The sequence below is a fragment of the Ranitomeya variabilis genome, chromosome 1 (genome assembly GCF_051348905.1).
Source record: "Ranitomeya variabilis isolate aRanVar5 chromosome 1, aRanVar5.hap1, whole genome shotgun sequence".
Classification (NCBI taxonomy): Eukaryota; Metazoa; Chordata; class Amphibia; order Anura; family Dendrobatidae; genus Ranitomeya; species Ranitomeya variabilis.
In genome coordinates this window covers 46,549,726-46,570,129 of record NC_135232.1, presented here as the reverse complement: position 1 = coordinate 46,570,129, position 20,404 = coordinate 46,549,726, and positions in this window count along the sequence as shown.

The following is a 20,404-nucleotide window of genomic DNA, read 5'->3' as shown; positions in this document are numbered from 1 at the left end:
ATTAAATTGACTTTCTATGGATGCAAACAGAGACCGCAGGATAGCTTACGGGACTATGCCCTTAATCTCCAGGAGGCGATGCGGGCCATTAAGCAGAGTGACCCCGACAGCATGCAGGATGAGGATAAACTCCTGAAGGAGCGGTTCATTGAGGGGCTCCTGTGCAGTCACCAACGGGGCCAATTGTACTTCTTGGCCATGCAAAATCCAGACTTGACTTTTGCGCAATTCAAGGATAAAGCTATCCAGGCATTGCAGGAGCGACAGCCTAGCCGTGCAGCACCTCTCAGGCGTCCCGCTCTCACATACCACCAGGAGGTGGCGTCGGATGTTCCAGTCGCCGCCGAGGCCGATGCCCAGAGCCTAGAAGACGACTCCCCTGCAGGACTCTGCCTCCAGATGCAGGAGCTGACCAAGAGCGTTGCTGCCCTGGCCCGGACGGTGCAGTCCCTACAGGAGGCCCCCAAGGAGAAGATCCAGCTGGCCTCCAGACCGGAGGATGTTCCTTGGATGCAACAGAGGAGGACTCCGCCGACCAGAGGCCGGGCCGACGATCGCTTCCATCAGGATGGATGACCCATCTGCCGCCGCTGTCATCAGGTGGGCCACCTTGCAAGGTACTGTCCTTTAAACGAGCAACCTCTGGGGCAAAGGGCCAACCCCCAGGAGTAGGACGGTCAGGCCCGCAGCATTGGAGAACCAAATACATTGGAGGACGACCAGTTCTCCCTGTAGTGGTTGATGGAATCCCCTTGAACGCTTTGCTGGACACCGGTTCTCAGGTGACGACTATACCTTACGTGCTTTATAAACGGTATTGGGAGGACACCGATATTACTCGTGGCCCTGACGATGATTTCACCATAATAGCCAGTAATGGTCAGCCGTTACCACAAGTGGGGTATAAGGAGGTCACCATCAAAGTGGGGCGGGTGGAATTGAAAGCCCAAGGGATTGTGATTGTTGATATTGATCGTTGAGAATGTAATCCCATGATGACTCTTGGTACTAATGTTATAGAAAATTGTCTTGCAGAAGTTATTGTTTTGTTGCAACAGGTGGCAGAAACTGCTGGCCACAGTGAGCAACGTGCCCTGCAGAAGGAAATCAGAGCTCTGATGCAGAGACAGCAGGTAGAGCTGACTGGTGGTGAGATTGGTCGTGTCACTGTGAGTGATTCAAACCCCATCGCGATACCCCCCAGGAGTGAAATGTTAATATGGTGTCGGGCAGCCATAGGCCTCAGGGGAAAGGACTACCAGGCCTTGGTAGAACCCTTATATTCAGACAATAGGCCTACTATTCTAACCGCCAGGGGGGTGGTTGACGTTCGCCAGGGGAGGGTGCCTGTACGTGTCCTCAATTGTGGGGAGGAAGAAGTTCACCTCACCAAGTATGCCACACTCGCCAAATTGTTCACTGTTAATAATAGTGTGATACAGACACCTGAACCCTTGGTCCCGTCAAACGTGGCAGGGGACAACACTTCTGCAGAGCACTCGAAAGACTGGTGTCGGGAATTGCATGTGGGCACTGATTCTACCCATTCCATCAAAAACAGGGGGCCTACAGGGTGGTACACGAGTACGAGCAGGTATTCAGCAAACACCCCTTAGATTTCGGGCAGGTGAAAGGGATCCAACATCATATCCCCATGGGAGATCACCGACCCATAAAAGAGAGATATCGTCCTGTACCCCCAGCTCATTACCAGTGTGCCAAAGACATGTTGCGGGAAATGAAGAAGGCTGGGGTGGTGAGAGACAGCTATAGTCCCTGGGCAGCTCCGTTAGTCCTTGTTAAAAAGAAAGATGGAACAATGAGGATGTGTGTTGATTACAGGCAGTTGAATCACATTACACATAAGGACGCATACCCACTGCCCAGGATAGAGGAGTCTCTGGCTGATTTAAAATCTGCTAACTATTTCTCTACCTTAGATCTCACCAGTGGGTACTGGCAGGTTCCTGTGGCGGAGGCGGACAAAGAGAAGACGGCCTTCACGACACCAATGGGTCTCTGCGAATTCAATTACATGCCCTTCGGATTGTGCAATGCTCCAGGGACGTTCCAGAGGATGATGGAGTGCTGCCTGGGACACATGAACTTTCAAACCGTGCTGCTGTATTTGGATGATGTTATTGTTTTCTCTAAGACCTACGAAGACCATCTGAAGCACCTGGCCGAGGTGTTTGAAGCTCTGTTCAACTTTGGCTTAAAGGTGAAACCGTCCAAGTGTCATCTGCTGAAACCTAAAGTGCAGTACCTGGGCCATGTGGTGAGCGCTGAAGGAGTGGCCCCAGACCCAGACAAGGTCACGGTGATCAAGGACTGGCCAAAGCCCAGTGACCTCCATGAAGTCCGGCAGTTCCTCGGGCTGGTAGGCTATTACCGGAGGTTCATTAAGGACTTCACCAAGAAGGCCGCGCCCTTGCAAAACCTGTTGGTGGGACAACCAAAGAAGACTAAGGGGAGGAACACCCCATTTGATTGGAATGAGGAGCTGGAGGGATCCTTTACTTGTTTGAAGTCGGCGCTGACGGGCGAAGAGGTACTGGCCTACCCCGAATACGACCAACCGTTTGTGCTGTACATGGATGCCAGCAATGTGGGATTGGGAGCCGTGCTGTCCCAGGTCCAGAAAGGCAAAGAGAGGGTGATCGCTTACGCCAGCAGGAAACTCCGTCCCACGGAAAGAAACCCTGACAACTACAGTTCCTTTAAGCTGGAATTCCTTGTCATCGTCTGGGCAGTGACAGAGAGGTTTAAACACTACCTGGCCTCCGCGAAATTCACCGTCTTCACGGACAACAATCCGCTAACGCATCTGGACACTGCCAAACTCGGGGCCTTGGAACAGCGGTGGATGGCCCGGCTGTCCAACTATGATTTCACCATCAAGTACCGGGCAGGACACAAGAATGCTAATGCCGATGCCTTGTCCCGAATGCCCAATTTGCCAGAAACGGGAGAAGACCCGGAGGCACTTGAAGAGGTGGAGCTGCCTGCATTCCATCGCCCCAAAGCCACTCAGAACTCTCATCATGTGAAGAACAGGCACAAGAACCAACCGGATGCCATGCTGAATCCCCTGCCCCATCACGAATGGGCGGAAACCCAGGATGGTGACCCCGCGGTCCGTCGGGTGAAAGAGCTCTTGACGCAGGCAGGGTTGCACCCTGGCCCAGATGATCCACAGGAGACCCAACAGCTGTGGAAGGGGAGAAGCAAATTGTTTATCCATGATGGCAAGCTGTGCCGGAGGAGCATCGACCCACGTACTCATGAATTGGTGTGGCAGATAGTGGTGCCAAGGCGAGATGCGCCCATGGTTCTGGGAGCCTACCACGATGGAGCCGGACACTTCGGATGGAGTAAGCTAGAGAGGCTACTCCGAGGGAGGTTCTATTGGATTGGCATGAAGAGAGCCATTGAGAAGTGGTGTCGGGAGTGTGGTCCATGTAGTCTACGCAGGAAGGACCGTGGTAGTCAACGGGCTCCCCTGCGGCCTATCATCACCAAACGGCCGCTCGAACTGGTCGCACTGGATCATGTGAAACTGACACCTAGCCGGTCAGGCTATATCTACGCCCTTACCATCGTAGATCACTACTCCAGATTTTTGGTGGTCGTACCTGTTAAGGATCTAACGGCTAGGACTGCCGCCAAAGCCTTCCAGCAGTAAATTTGTCGGCCCCACGGCTACCCGGAGAAGGTACTGACCGATCAGGGACCAGCATTCGAAGCAGAAGTGTTCCAAGAGTTCTGCCAACTGTACGGGTGTAAGAAAATCAGAACCACCCCGTACCATCCTCAAACCAATGGGATGTGCGAAAAGATGAACCAAGTGGTGATCGACTTATTGAAGACCTTACCCGTAGAGGAACGGAACATGTGGCCGACCAAGTTGCCTGACTTGGTGGATATGTACAACCACATCCCAGTAAATTCCACCAACTGCACTCCAGCGTACCTGATGCGAGGAAGGTCTAGCCAGTTACCTGTTGATCTGGACATGGGGGTCCTAGTCCCCGAAGATACCTCGTCGGATGCGGATTGGGATGCAGAAAGGCAGCGAAGGTACCGCCAAGTACAGGAGTGCGTGGAAAGAAGTCTTGCCCAGGCTAGGCAGAAACAAGAAAGGGACTACAACCAGCATGCTCCTGCGATTCCCCTGTCACCTGGTGAGCAAGTACTCAAGCGAAAGAGGAGGCTACACAAGCTCGATGACCAATGCGAAGCGGAACCGTATACCATCCTGCCATCCGATTTTGACAACACGAAGGTCTGTCTCATCAGCAAGGACGGAGGGGAGACCTCGACAGCAATATCCAGGGATCACCTTAAGGTCTGCCCCGATAAGTTGAGAGAGAGGGACGCGGCCCCAGAAATCTCCCCACCGGTGGAAAAGGAGAAGATGATCCACACCGTCCTTGGAGACTTTCCCCAGTCCTGGACTCAGATAAATCACGCCATCGTGGTACCTGTTCTAACGTTCCAACAGCCGGACCCACCAGAAACAATGGTAGTACCAGACCATCCGGCCCCGCAACCTCAACAAGCCCTACCTGAAGATGCTGTGCCGACCGCCGAACTGGCAAATCCTCCCTCTGCTATAGGTGAGCCTGCCGTACCCACTGTTGCTAGCAGCAGCCCTGAGAGCTCTAGCCTGCCAGTGCTACCCAGACTCACTAGAAGTGTAGCCAGAAGACAGTGCACTACACCAGCGGTAGCAAGCATAGCGGGCCCTGTTAGGTCAATAGCAACCCCTACGCTGCGAAGGTCCACGCGCAGCACTCAGAATCAAACTCCCCTCCGCTACAAAACTTGGAGGTATTAATAAGGGCTGCTATTTAGTTGAAAATGTTTGTGTACATATCTTTTGTTACAGGTTGTAAAATGTACAATAGAGTAATGGACGGTGAATTGCTCAAAAACTTTCCAAAGGGGGGACCCCTTTGTTTACCCGGGGTCCCCGCTGTTTCAATCATTGAACTGAGAGTCATAAACTGTGCATGACCTAACTTTTGCAACGTTCAAGAGTCCTCACCTCCCATAAGGGAAGCTCTGTTATGTTAGATTGTTTACAATATTTCAAAATGTGGTGTGTTTGCTGTTAACATGTGTTATTGTTTTTGTTTTTCCCAGTCCGGGAGTACTGGATTTAACCGGGGGGGAGTGAAGCGCCCCAGAGTCCTGGTCGTTGCAGTAACGTCGCTCTGCCACTAAGGGGAGTAACGTTACGTCTGATTGCACTAAAAGAGTTCACCTGATCAGGTAACACACACTACACTTCACACTCCGGCCACCAGGGGGGGTGGTTCTATCTAGTAGGTCACTCCTCACACTCTGGTAAAACTGGGGGTTGGACAGGAAGAGAGTGAGAAGTAACTGGGGAGAGCTGGAGAGAGGATCTGTCAGGGATGGGATCCTGGCAGACTCCTTAGAGCAGAACAAACAAGTGAGCAACGGGAATACAGTTAAGAGGCATTAGGACCAGAAGGAGTCGTGCTGATAGACCGAGGCAACATCCTTCTGAGGCGCAGCAGTCGGTGGCGGAACGCCGATCAAGTAAGAGACTTTAAGCTATACTGCAAACCACGGCTGGACAGCCAATTATAGGTTGGCTGTCTCACATATATCACCTAAGCAGACAACGGAGGCAGTTGTGGGAGAGGGGCGACTCTAGGGTCCCGGAAGAACTCCAGGCCTACCCCGTCATACGGGTGCGTCCTACCATATCATCTGGGGGACGGAGAGAACCAGAACATCAGAGACAGACAGAACCAGTTGTGAGGACTATCCCGGGAGCTCAGCAGGTAAGGACTACAACACATAGCGCTAGCAGGAAGGCACTGATTCCCACCTGTTAAGGAAACTCCGGATGTGCTCTCAGACCGGCTGGTCTCAGGCAGCCCAGTTGACAGCGTATTCCGGATTGAGGACCCTGAATTCATCAGTAAAGAGGTAAAGAGACTGCACCCCTGTGTCCTTGTGATTGATTGCGTCCTGCACCACACACCGAACTGTCACATCTATTATTGTACGCCCCTCAGCAGGGTCACGGACCGGGCCTAGCCACCGTGACAACCCCAGAGCAGAGACTCGGAGGCCCGGTACCGGGTACCCCTCGGCCCTGCGGCAGTGGGGGCGCTACAACTTGGCGTCACGAACAGGATCTACTTAAGCCTGAAGAATCAGGTCATGTGTGCCTTGGAACTGTGATTTATTGTGCTTGGACTGTGTATTGCCATTTACCGCCAAAACTCGCCATTGCCGCGCACGGAGGGAGGAGCCTTAGCTTCGTGGGCGGAACCGGCCAAAAGAAGCGCGGAACGGAAAGCGCGGTAAGGCGCCAATCCCGGAAGAGGAACTCCGACCTCCAGCAGGTTAGTGGGAGGAAGGGACAGCCATGTCCGAGTCGGGAGGAGAGGAGGTGGCGGCCGCAGCCGCGGACGCAGGGGCAGCTCCGGTCCCCGCAGCGGGCGAAGCCGCGGCCCTAATACCACCACTGGCGGCCCCGGAGCCCGCTCCTCCCATCAGCCAGTCGGACACCGCCGCTACCACAAAGGCCATAATGCCCTTCTCTATGCCATACCTGCCCGGAGCGGCCTGGCTCCCGCGATACTCCGGGGAGTCACATACATTCACTGACTTTAAAGAAGGGCTCTGCAGCCTGCTCGAGTTCTATCCCCTGACCGAGCCTCAGAAGGTTCATATGATAATCGGCCAACTCTTTGGAGCAGCTCTGAGAGAAGTGAAGTCCTGGCCCGCCGCGGATAAGGGAACGGCACAGCAGGTTTTTGCAAAGCTTAAAGCCACCTTCGATACCCGTACAGCTACAGAAATTAAATTGACTTTCTATGGATGCAAACAGAGACCGCAGGATAGCTTACGGGACTATGCCCTTAATCTCCAGGAGGCGATGCGGGCCATTAAGCAGAGTGACCCTGACAGCATGCAGGATGAGGATAAACTCCTGAAGGAGCGGGTCATTGAGGGGCTCCTGTGCAGTCACCAACGGGGCCAATTGTACTTCTTGGCCATGCAAAATCCAGACTTGACTTTTGCGCAATTCAAGGATAAAGCTATCCAGGCATTGCAGGAGCGACAGCCTAGCCGTGCAGCACCTCTCAGGCGTCCCGCTCTCACATACCACCAGGAGGTGGCGTCGGATGTTCCAGTCGCCACCGAGGCCGATGCCCAGAGCCTAGAAGACGACTCCCCTGCAGGACTCCTCCTCCAGATGCAGGAGCTGACCAAGAGCGTTGCTGCCCTGGCCCGGACGGTGCAGTCCCTACAGGAGGCCCCCAAGGAGAAGATCCAGCTGGCCTCCAGACCGGAGGATGTTCCTTGGATGCGACAGAGGAGGACTCCGCCGACCAGAGGCCGGGCCGACGATTGCTTCCATCAGGATGGATGACCCATCTGCCGCCGCTGTCATCAGGTGGGCCACCTTGCAAGGTACTGTCCTTTAAACGAGCAACCCCTGGGGCAAAGGGCCAACCCCCAGGAGTAGGACGGTCAGGCCCGCAGCATTAGAGAACCAAATACATTGGAGGACGACCAGTTCTCCCTGTAGTGGTTGATGGAATCCCCTTGAACGCTTTGCTGGACACCGATTCTCAGGTGACGACTATACCTTACGTGCTTTATAAACGGTATTGGGAGGACACCGATATTACTCGTGGCCCTGACGATGATTTCACCATAATAGCCAGTAATGGTCAGCCGTTACCACAAGTGGGGTATAAGGAGGTCACCATCAAAGTGGGGCGGGTGGAATTGAAAGCCCAAGGGATTGTGATTGTTGATATTGATCGTTGAGAATGTAATCCCATGATGACTCTTGGTACTAATGTTATAGAAAATTGTCTTGCAGAAGTTATTGTTTTGTTGCAACAGGTGGCAGAAACTGCTGGCCACAGTGAGCAACGTGCCCTGCAGAAGGAAATCAGAGCTCTGATGCAGAGACAGCAGGTAGAGCTGACTGGTGGTGAGATTGGTCGTGTCACTGTGAGTGATTCAAACCCCATCGCGATACCCCCCAGGAGTGAAATGTTAATATGGTGTCGGGCAGCCATAGGCCTCAGGGGAAAGGACTAGTCTACCAGGCCTTGGTAGAACCCGTATATTCAGACAATAGGCCTACTATTCTAACCGCCAGGGGGGTGGTTGACGTTCGCCAGGGGAGGGTGCCTGTACGTGTCCTCAATTGTGGGGAGGAAGAAGTTCACCTCACCAAGTATGCCACACTCGCCAAATTGTTCACTGTTAATAATAGTGTGATACAGACACCTGAACCCTTGGTCCCGTCAAACGTGGCAGGGGACAACACTTCTGCAGAGCACTCGAAAGACTGGTGTCGGGAATTGCATGTGGGCACTGATTCTACCCCATTCCATCAAAAACAGGGGGCCTGCAGGGTGGTACACGAGTACGAGCAGGTATTCAGCAAACACCCCTTAGATTTCGGGCAGGTGAAAGGGATCCAACATCATATCCCCACGGGAGATCACCGACCCATAAAAGAGAGATATCGTCCTGTACCCCCAGCTCATTACCAGTGTGCCAAAGACATGTTGCGGGAAATGAAGGAGGCTGGGGTGGTGAGAGACAGCTGTAGCCCCTGGGCAGCTCCGTTAGTCCTTGTTAAAAAGAAAGATGGAACAATGAGGATGTGTGTTGATTACAGGCAGTTGAATCACATTACACATAAGGACGCATACCCACTGCCCAGGATAGAGGAGTCTCTGGCTGCTTTAAAATCTGCTAACTATTTCTCTACCTTAGATCTCACCAGTGGGTACTGGCAGGTTTCTGTGGCGGAGGCGGACAAAGAGAAGACGGCCTTCACGACACCAATGGGTCTCTGCGAATTCAATTACATGCCCTTCGGATTGTGCAATGCTCCAGGGACGTTCCAGAGGATGATGGAGTGCTGCCTGGGACACATGAACTTTGAAACCGTGCTGCTGTATTTGGATGATGTTATTGTTTTCTCTAAGACCTACGAAGACCATCTGAAGCACCTGGCCGAGGTGTTTGAAGCTCTGTCCAACTTTGGCTTAAAGGTGAAACCGTCCAAGTGTCATCTGCTGAAACCTAAAGTGCAGTACCTGGGCCATGTGGTGAGCGCTGAAGGAGTGGCCCCTGACCCAGACAAGGTCACGGTGATCAAGGACTGGCCAAAGCCCAGTGACCTCCACGAAGTCCGGCAGTTCCTCGGGCTGGTAGGCTATTACCGGAGGTTCATTAAGGACTTCACCAAGAAGGCCGCGCCCTTGCAAAACCTGTTGGTGGGACAACCAAAGAAGACTAAGGGGAGGAACACCCCATTTGATTGGAATGAGGAGCTGGAGGGATCCTTTACTTGTTTGAAGTCGGCGCTGACGGGCGAAGAGGTACTGGCCTACCCCGAATACGACCAACCTTTTGTGCTGTACACGGATGCCAGCAATGTGGGATTGGGAGCCGTGCTGTCCCAGGTCCAGAAAGGCAAAGAGAGGGTGATCGCTTACGCCAGCAGGAAACTCCGTCCCACGGAAAGAAACCCTGACAACTACAGTTCCTTTAAGCTGGAATTCCTTGCCATCGTCTGGGCAGTGACAGAGAGGTTTAAACACTACCTGGCCTCCGCGAAATTCACCGTCTTCACGGACAACAATCCGCTAACGCATCTGGACACTGCCAAACTCGGGGCCTTGGAACAGCGGTGGATGGCCCGGCTGTCCAACTATGATTTCACCATCAAGTACCAGGCAGGACACAAGAATGCTAATGCCGATGCCTTGTCCCGAATGCCCAATTTGCCAGAAACGGGAGAAGACCCGGAGGCACTTGAAGAGGTGGAGCTGCCTGCATTCCATCGCCCCAAAGCCACTCAGAACTCTCATCATGTGAAGAACAGGCACAAGAACCAACCGGATGCCACGCTGAATCCCCTGCCCCATCACGGATGGGCGGAAACCCAGGATGGTGACCCCGCGGTCCGTCAGGTGAAAAAGCTCTTGACGCAGGCAGGGTTGCACCCTGGCCCAGATGATCCACAGGAGACCCAACAGCTGTGGAAGGGGAGAAGCAAATTGTTTATCCATGATGGCAAGCTGTGCCGGAGGAGCATCGACCCACGTACTCATGAATTGGTGTGGCAGATAGTGGTGCCAAGGCGAGATGCGCCCATGGTTCTGGGAGCCTACCACGATGGAGCCGGACACTTCGGATGGAGGAAGCTAGAGAGGCTACTCCGAGGGAGGTTCTATTGGATTGGCATGAAGAGAGCCATTGAGAAGTGGTGTCGGGAGTGTGGTCCATGTAGTCTACGCAGGAAGGACCGTGGTAGTCAACGGGCTCCCCTGCGGCCTATCATCACCAAACGGCCACTCGAACTGGTCGCACTGGATCATGTGAAACTGACACCTAGCCGGTCAGGCTATATCTACGCCCTTACCATCGTAGATCACTACTCCAGATTTTTGGTGGTCATACCTGTTAAGGATCTAACGGCTAGGACTGCCGCCAAAGCCTTCCAGCAGTACTTTTGTCGGCCCCACGGCTACCCGGAGAAGGTACTGACCGATCAGGGACCAGCATTCGAAGCAGAAGTGTTCCAAGAGTTCTGCCAACTGTACGGGTGTAAGAAAATCAGAACCACCCCGTATCATCCTCAAACCAATGGGATGTGCGAAAAGATGAACCAAGTGGTGATCGACTTATTGAAGACCTTACCCGTAGAGGAACGGAACATGTGGCCGACCAAGTTGCCTGACTTGGTGGATATGTACAACCACATCCCAGTAAATTCCACCAACTGCACTCCAGCGTACCTGATGCGAGGAAGGTCTAGCCAGTTACCTGTTGATCTGGACATGGGGGTCCTAGTCCCCGAAGATACCTCGTCGGATGCGGATTGGGATGCAGAAAGGCAGCGAAGGTACCGTCAAGTACAGGAGTGCGTGGAAAGAAGTCTTGCCCAGGCTAGGCAGAAACAAGAAAGGGACTACAACCAGCATGCTCCTGCGATTCCCCTGTCACCTGGTGAGCAAGTACTCAAGCGAAAGAGGAGGCTACACAAGCTCGATGACCAATGGGAAGCGGAACCGTATACCATCCTGCCATCCGATTTTGACAACACGAAGGTCTGTCTCATCAGCAAGGACGGAGGGGAGACCTCGACAGCGATATCCAGGGATCACCTTAAGGTCTGCACCGATAAGTTGAGAGAGAGGGACGCGGCCCCAGAAATCTCCCCACCGGTGGAAAAGGAGAAGATGATCCACACCGTCCTTGGAGACTTTCCCCAGTCCTGGACTCAGATAAATCACGCCATTGTGGTACCTGTTCTAACGTTCCAACAGCCGGACCCACCAGAAACAATGGTAGTACCAGACCATCCGGCCCCGCAACCTCAACAAGCCCTACCTGAAGATGCTGTGCCGACCGCCGAACTGGCAAATCCTCCCTCTGCTATCGGTGAGCCTGCCGTACCCACTGTTGCTAGCAGCAGCCCTGAGAGCTCTAGCCTGCCAGTGCTACCCAGACTCACTAGAAGTGTAGCCAGAAGACAGTGCACTACACCAGCGGTAGCAAGCATAGCGGGCCCTGTTAGATCAATAGCAACCCCTGCGCTGCGAAGGTCCACGCGCAGCACTCAGAATCAAACTCCCCTCCGCTACAAAACTTGGAGGTATTAATAAGGGCTGCTATTTAGTTGAAAATGTTTGTGTACATATCTTTTGTTACAGGTTGTAAAATGGACAATAGAGTAATGGACGGTGAATTGCTCAAAAACTTTCCAAAGGGGGGACCCCTTTGTTTACCCGGGGTCCCCGCTGTTTCAATCATTGAACTGAGAGTCATAAACTGTGCATGACCTAACTTTTGCAACGTTCAAGAGTCCTCACCTCCCATAAGGGAAGCTCTGTTATGTTAGATTGTTTACAATATTTCAAAATGTGGTGTGTTTGCTGTTAACATGTGTTATTGTTTTTGTTTTTCCCAGTCCGGGAGTACTGGATTTAACCGGGGGGGAGTGCAGCGCCCCAGAGTCCTGGTCGTTGCAGTAACGTCGCTCTGCCACTAAGGGGAGTAACGTTACGTCTGATTGCACTAAAAGAGTTCACCTGATCAGGTAACACACACTACACTTCACACTCCGGCCACCAGGGGGGGTGGTTCTATCTAGTAGGCCACTCCTCACACTCTGGTAAAACTGGGGGTTGGACAGGAAGAGAGTGAGAAGTAACTGGGGAGAGCTGGAGAGAGGACCTGTCAGGGATGGGATCCTGGCAGACTCCTTAGAGCAGAACAAACCAGTGAGCAACGGGAATACAGTTAAGAGGCATTAGGACCATTAGGAAGGCACTGATTCCCACCTGTTAAGGAAACTCCGGATGTGCTCTCAGACCAGCCGGTCTCAGGCAGCCCAGTTGACAGCGTATTCCGGATTGAGGACCCTGAATTCATCAGTAAAGAGGTAAAGAGACTGCACCCCTGTGTCCTTGTGATTGATTGCATCCTGCACCACACACCGAACTGTCACATCTATTACTGTACGCCCCTCAGCAGGGTCACGGACCGGGCCTAGCCACCGTGACAACCCCAGAGCAGAGACTCGGAGGCCCGGTACCGGGTACCCCTCGGCCCTGCGGCAGTGGGGGCGCTACATATCTACCAAACCATACCAAGATGAAATAAACGGATTATCAGTAGAGAAAATATAAATTTCCTCCCACCAAGCCATAAAAAGGATAGCAAGTGAAGGTGAGAATTTCTAACCCATTGGGGCTCCCAACTTCTGAAGGAAAACTTTTGACTGAAACATAAAAAAATTATGTCGGAGTAAATAATCCAATGCCTGTAAAATAAATTGCCTAGGAGGTAACGAATAAGCACTGTACTGATCCAAATGATATTTCACAGCTACCATGGCTGTGGTGTGAGGAATAGAAGAATACTAATTTATTACATCACATGTTGCAAAAGAATAATCTGAATGCCAAGTAAAAGAATCAAAAACCTTCAAAACCGTGGAGGTGTCCTTCAAATAACCTGGAGTTCTAGCTATAAGGGGTTGAAGGTAACCATCAATCCATTCAATGAGATTCTCATTCAATGAACCTATGCCCGCTATTATAGGTCTCAAAGGAGGTGGAAAAACTTCTTTATGAATCTTGGGCAAACCATGAAAAACTGGAATAATAGGAAATTCAGGATTCAACCACTTATATAGCTTAGAATCGAGAACACCAAGCCTGGTGCCCTCGTTTAAACACTCAGACAATGCAGGTTTAAATGCAATCGTAGGATCAGACCTCAACCTCAAGTAAGTAATAGTATCATTCAGAATAGAAAAAACCATTGTGCAATACAAATCCGTGTCAAGCACAACAACACATCTTCCTTTGTCAGCTTGACGTATGGTCAAGTGCGGATTGTGTTGTAAGTCCTTGACAGAATCAGACTGAGATTCAAAGTTACTATAAATGTGGCTATCATGTGTATCAGCAAGTAGCCTCCTAAGATCTCTCTTGACCAGAGATTAAAAAAGGTCCAAGGAGGGAACCCTTGATTGTACAGGATAATAGATAATATGATGGATTAGAAGAATTAACACGGATATCTTCATCTGCTGGTTTATCAGAAGACAGCTCAAAGTCCTGTAATGAAGACAAGGTTAATAAAGCAACTTGTTCAGCAACTGTAAAAGATGCATCTTGAGTTTGTTCATGAACAGTGTCAATCTCACTAGAAGGTGAAAAATAGTGTTGCTCATCAAAAAAATGTCTCTTAACCGTAAGTAAACGTGTAAAACGATTGACATCCCTAATAGTCTGTAGTAAATTGAAATTCTGTGAGGGAACAAAGTTTAATCCTTTGGCTAAAACATCAATCTGTGCAGATGACAAAGCAGCCGGAGTCAAAACAATAACGCTCTGAAGATTTTTATCTAGCAATAATGTCTGCGTTTCATCTCCCTCATGGGATATCGTCTCCAATCTTCTGCTCTTAGCTCTCCTACCTCCCCCCCTCCTGCGGCGTTTTTGAAAACTGGTGGCCACGCTTGTTATGATCCTGGTGGTTAGGACACATGAATGACAAGATAGGTAAACTAGAAAATAAGGACAAGCTCTGGGAATGTGGGAACTTTACTGACCGCAATCCTGATCCTATCAAACACACACTAAAGGCAGCCGTGGAGCGTTCCTAAGTCTGCCTAGACGCCTCTTCAAAGCCTGAGAACTAACTTACCCTAGAGAGAAACAAAGCCTCACTTGCCTCAGAGAAATTTCCCCCAAAGTTTAGACAGCTCCCCACAAATAATAACGGTGAGTTAAGGAGAAAACACAAACATAGAAATGAAAACAGGTTTTAGCAAATGAGGCCTGCTAATAACTAGATAGTCAGAAGATAGCAAGGGAACTGTGCGGTCAGTATAAAATGCTACAAAAATTATCCACGCAGAGGATGCAAAGACCCCCACACCGACTCACGATGTGAGGGGCGCAACTCTGCACCCCAGAGCTTCCAGCTAGCAAGAAAATAGCATATAAGCAAGCTGGACTGAACTCGTCATATACAGAGAAACATTTTCAAAAAACAAAGAGCAAAAATGAACTAGCATGAACTTAGCTTCTCCAAGAGGAGACAGGTCACAAGGGAAGTCCAAGAGAGTTCTGAACAGTACTGAATACAACGACAGCTGGCAACAAGTAAAGGTCCAGGTGGAGTTAAATAGGGAACCAGCATAGCAGAAAACGAAGCAGCTGAGCCCAGCTACAGACAGCCATATCACTCAAGGCCACCAGAGGGAGCCCATGAACAGAACTCACAAAGTACCACTCATGACCACAGGAGGGAGCCCGAGAACGGAATTCACAACACATGCTCCCGTCTAATACTGGTGCCAGATGCAGAGGTATCAGAACCACTATCACATGAATTGAAGCCCGACGATGAAAAAGAAACGGACCCCCCATTTGGCTCCTGGTGTGAATTGTGATCAAAAGGTTTTTTCAAAATAGACCTGAATGGCTTCTTGGAGGGATCTTTGTTCCATGTATAGACCTTATCATTGTTATAGTCCAATGTATCCCTGTTAAACTTGGATTGTTTTATTTTAATAATGTTATCTTCCAAGATGTTAAGATTGTCAGACATATATTTCTTTAACTGATGATATTCTGCAGTTTCTGAGACTTTTTTGAGCTCAACATTGATAGAGTCTATATCCAGTTTTAAAGTTTGCAGTCTAGTTTCTTCATAGAAAGTAATTAGACCCATAAGTTTCAAAGAGCATTCAGAAAGTATAGCATTCCATTCAGACAGGAATTGATCTGAAAATATATATGTAGGAGATTTCTTTATATGTAGTCCCCTAGGGATCATATTCTTCTCAATATATTTTTTGATGTTATTGTTATCCCACCATGTCCGTAATTCTTGCTTAGATAATTTCTCCAATTTGTTAAAAAAAATCCTTAGTCTCTGAATATGGGATGCAGGAACTGAACATACCATCAAACATTTCAGCCAATTTGGCCCTACGCGAATCCACCACCATATTGGTACAATTTATGGACTATTGACCAATAACACCACTCTTAGATGCAACAACTGGGCAAAGATTCAGACTAACATGTAATAATAGATACCGGCATATCTTCCAAAAAAGTCAATTTCAAATATATAATGTTGCATATATCAACGGAGCTTCCTCTGATCACAAAGAATAACATAGAGGGAAGGAGGGAGGGGAAGTGTAGAAAGCTCGCCACGTTGCCAATTTCAAGTCCATATGTCAGCCGGGATCCATCCTGAGGGTGCCACACCCATTGGTGATCACAAGCAAAGGAAGAAAAGAGAAAAGGGAAATCCACCGACACGTCCAACAGGAGAATAAAAGTTACTATTTATTAGAAAAAACTTTAAAACATGATAAAAAATGAAACCTCAGAAAACTGACGCGTTTCTGGTGTATACAACACCCTTATTCATAGGACAACTGAGATAACATATAGCAAAACAAATTTTATACTCAGCTTGCAATGAATGAGCAAAAACAATAGGTGGAGCTCAAATCAATGCTGCAGAGGAAGTTGCAAACTATACAGGTGTCAACCATAAGACAATGAATGTGGTACAATAGTTAACCCATAAACATACCAAAAAGAAGAAAAAAAATATTAATTTTTTAAAAAGTTTTCAAAAACAATTCATATAATGCCACCATATAACTATATCCAAATAATTCTTGAAACAAATAGAATTACAATAATACTTAACAAAGTATCAACACCTGCACATATCAGAAAATTCTTTTTGAAACATAATGACTAATAAATGAAAAATAAATTGTTTTTAAAATTCATACCTCGAGTATAAATATTAATATCCAGTGGGCTTCCCTTATAGCTAATTGTTTCTGCCAACTACCCCCCCCCCCCCGATGGAATGATCAACCTTTTCAATCCCAAAAAAAGACAAACAAGACAAGTCTCCTCTTTGCAATATACTGAAACGTTTAGTTGCCCCAGAGTAACCAGAATTGCCACTGCTGATATTACCAATATGTTTAGCTATTCTGTTCTTGAGTTTACGTGTGGTATAACCTACATATTGTAGATTGCAAATTTTGCAATATATGCAGTAAATTACGTGACTGGTCTCACAATTTATAAATGTTTTAATGGGATATGACACACCCTCAGTAGAACTGAAAGTGCGTTTCTTATTATCCGCATACTGACATACATTGCATCTACTTAAAGCTGATTAGAATATGTAGGTTATACCACACGTAAACTCAAGAAAAGAATAGCGGAACATATTGGTAATATCAGCAGTGGCAATTCTGGTTACTCTGGGGCAGCTAAACATTTCAGTACATTGCATAGAGGAGACTTGTCTTGTTTGTCTTTTTTTGGGATTGAAAAGGTTGATTATTCCATCCAGGGGGGGGGGTAGTTGGCAGAAACAATTAGCTATAAGGGAAGCGCATTGGATATTAACCTTGGATACCAAATATCCCCGAGGTATGAATTTTTTAATTATTATTATTATTATTTATTTATATAGCGCCATTAATTCCATGGTGCCGTACATGAGAAGGGTTTACATCAAAATACAAATATCACAGTAAACAAAACTAACAACGACAAACTGGTGGGAAGGGACCTGCCCTTGCGGGCTTACATTCTACAGGATTATGGGGAAGGAGACAGTAGGTCGAGGGTTGCAGTAGCTCCAATGGTGTTGAGGTGGCCGTGTGGTCTTTACATGCTGTAAGCTTCTTTGAAGAGGTGGGTTTTCCGGTTTCTTTTGAAGGATCCAAAAGTAGTGGATAACCGGATGTGTTGGGGCACTGAATTCCAGAAGATGGGTGATATTCGGGAGAAGTCTTGGATGCGATTGGGTGAGGAGCGAATAAGGATGGAGGAGAGGAGGAGGTATTGGGAGGACCGGAGATTACGTGAGGGAAGATATTGAGAGATTAGTGTGGAAATATACGGAGGAGAAAGATTATGGATGGCTTTGTAGGTCAGTGTTAGTAATTTAAACTGGATACGCTGAGAAATTGGGAGCCAGTGAAGGGATTTGCAAAGAGGGGAAGCAGGAGTGTAGCGAGGAGAGAGATTAATTAGTCGGGCAGCAGAGTTAAGGATGGACTGGAGGGGTGCGAGAGTGTTAGAAGGTAGGCCACAGAGGAGGATGTTGCAGTAGTCAAGGCGGGAGATGATTAGGGCATGCACAAGCATTTTGGTAGAGTGTGGGTTGAGGAAAGGACGGATTCAGGAAATATTTTTGAGCTGGAGGCGACAGGAGGTGGCGAGAGCTTGGATGTGCGGTTTGAAGGACAGGGCAGAGTCAAGGGTTACTCCGAGGCAGCGGATTTTGGGGACAGGGGAAAGTGTGATTTCTTTTTTTTTGATAGGTAGATCAGGTAGGGAAGATATGCGAGATGGAGGAAAGATAATTAGTTCAGATTTGTCCACATTGAGCTTGAGGAAGCGAGAGGAGAAGAAGGAGGATATGGCTGATAGACACTGGGATTCTGGAGATCAGAGAGGTGACATCTGGGCTAGAGAGGTAGATCTGAGTGTCATCGGCATATAGATGGTACTGGAAGCCATAGGACCTTATGAGTTGTCCCAGGCCGAGTGTATATATTGAGAAGAGTAAGGGTCCTAGGACAGAGCCTTGAGGGACACCAACACCAACAGAGAGGGGGCGAGATGAAGAGGTAGTATGGGAGTAGGAAACGCTAAATGTGCGGTTGGCAAGGTATGAGTGAATGAGTGAATTTTAAGGCCATGTTCACACGTTGCAGTTTTTACCGCGGATCCGCGGCGTTTTTGATGCTGCGGATACGCAGCAGTTTTCCATGCGGTGTACAGTACCATGCAAACCTATGGAAAACCAAATCCACTGTGCACATGCTGCGGAAAAAAACGCGCGGAAACGCAGTGTTGTTTTTTCCGCAGCATGTCAATTCTTTGTGCGGATCTGCAGCGTTTCTGCACCCATTGACTTGTATTGAGTCGGGCACTTCCGCAGCAAAACCGCAGATATAAAAAAGATCTGCGGTTTAGCTGTGGGTGAAACGCTGCAGATCGGGAGGGGGGAAGAGTGTGGGCAGAGTGTGGGCAGAGTGTGGGCGGTTCGTGGGCAGAGAGTATGCGTGTCTGTGTGCGCGGGCGGGGTCTGTGCGGGACCGTCGGGGGTCTCTGTGGGCCTCTCGGGGGTCTGTGCGGGCTGCTGAGGGTCTGTGCTGGCCTGCCGGGGGTCTTTTGGGGCCCGTCGGGGGTCTGTGAGGGCCTGTCAGTGGTCTGTCGGGGGTCTGTGTGGGCCTGTCGGGGTCTGTGCGGGCCTGCTGTGGGTCTGTGCGGGCCTGTCAGGGGTCGGTGCGGGCCTGCCGGGGGTCTTTTGGGGTCTCTTGGGGGTCTGTGCAGGCCTGCCGGGGATCTGTGCGGGCCTGTCAGGGGTCTGTGCGGGCCTGCCGGGCATCTGTGTGGGCCTGCCGGGCGTCTGTGCGGGCCTGCTGGGGGTCTGTGCGGGCCTTGGGGGTCTGTGCGGGCCTGCCGGGGGTCTGTGCGGGCCTGTCGGGGGTCTGTGTGGGCCTTCCGGTGGTCTGTGCGGGCCTGTCGGTGGTCTGTGCGGGCCTGTCGAGGGTAGTGTGGGCTGCCGGAGGTCTGTGCGGGCCTTTCAGGGGCTGTGCGGATCTGTCGGGGGTCTGTGTGGGCTGCCGGGGGTCTGTGCGGGCCTGCAGGGGGTCTGTGCGGGTCTGCTGGGGGTCTGTGCGGGCCAGTCGGGGGTCTGTGCAGGCTGCCGGGGGGTCTGTGCGGGCCTCTCGGGGGTCTGTGTGGGCCTCTCGGGGGTCTTTGTGTGTGTGTGTAGGCATCGTCCAATGGGACTACAAGTCCCATCGGGCTATGCCTGCAACAATGACAGTGATTGACACATTAGCCAATGATGGGACAGTAGTAGTCCCATCATCCGGCTAATGTGTTGAATGTAAAAAAACCCCACAAACATACATACTACATACAACATACATACTACCTACATACATATAACATACATACATACTACATACATACTACATACAGCATACTACATACATGCTACATACATGCAACATACATACTACATACATACTGTGATGCAGTGTCCCCTGTGGCAGCTAGGGGGCGCTGTGTGTGCTCCTTGGGATATGCATGGATTCATATTTGTTGTTATAATGGTGGTGAAACAGTGACTGGCAGAATGGTGAGTGGCTGATATGTGTCGCAGAGGGAGTCTGCGTGGTAAGTCTGATGCAATGTTGTTGTTCCGGGACAGGTAGTCCCTCAAGAGTTTGTGTAGTTGTGAAGGGAGACTTACCAGGCTAGTTATGTGAGATGGGCGGGACGAACTAGCCACACCTATACACTCCCACCTGTGGGAGTGGTTTCAGGTATATAATGTGACCAGGGTGTGGGTCACATGTCTTGTGTGGTTCCTGTGTTGGATTTCCTCAGAGTAGGAATCCTGGGGAGCAGATGCCAGTGTGTTGGATTTCCTGGGAGTAGGAATCCTGAATAGCACACTGGGCAACCTGTGGTGGATTTCCTGGGAGTAGGAATCCTGAGGAGCAGATGCCAGTGTGTTGGATTTCCTGGGAGTAGGAATCCTGAATAGCACACTGGGCAACCTGTGGTGGATTTCCTGGGAGTATGAATCCTGAGGAGCAGATGCCAATGTGTTGGACGGTCTCATGTGGGATGGACGTCCTGAATAGCACACAGTAAGACTATGGTTCTGGATGGTCTGTGTTGGGAAAGCTATCGTCCTTCGGTGGCTCTAGACTGACTGATGTGTGCCGGCCAGGCAAGTTGGTGAACCCCGTAAGGCAGTTTCCCTAGGA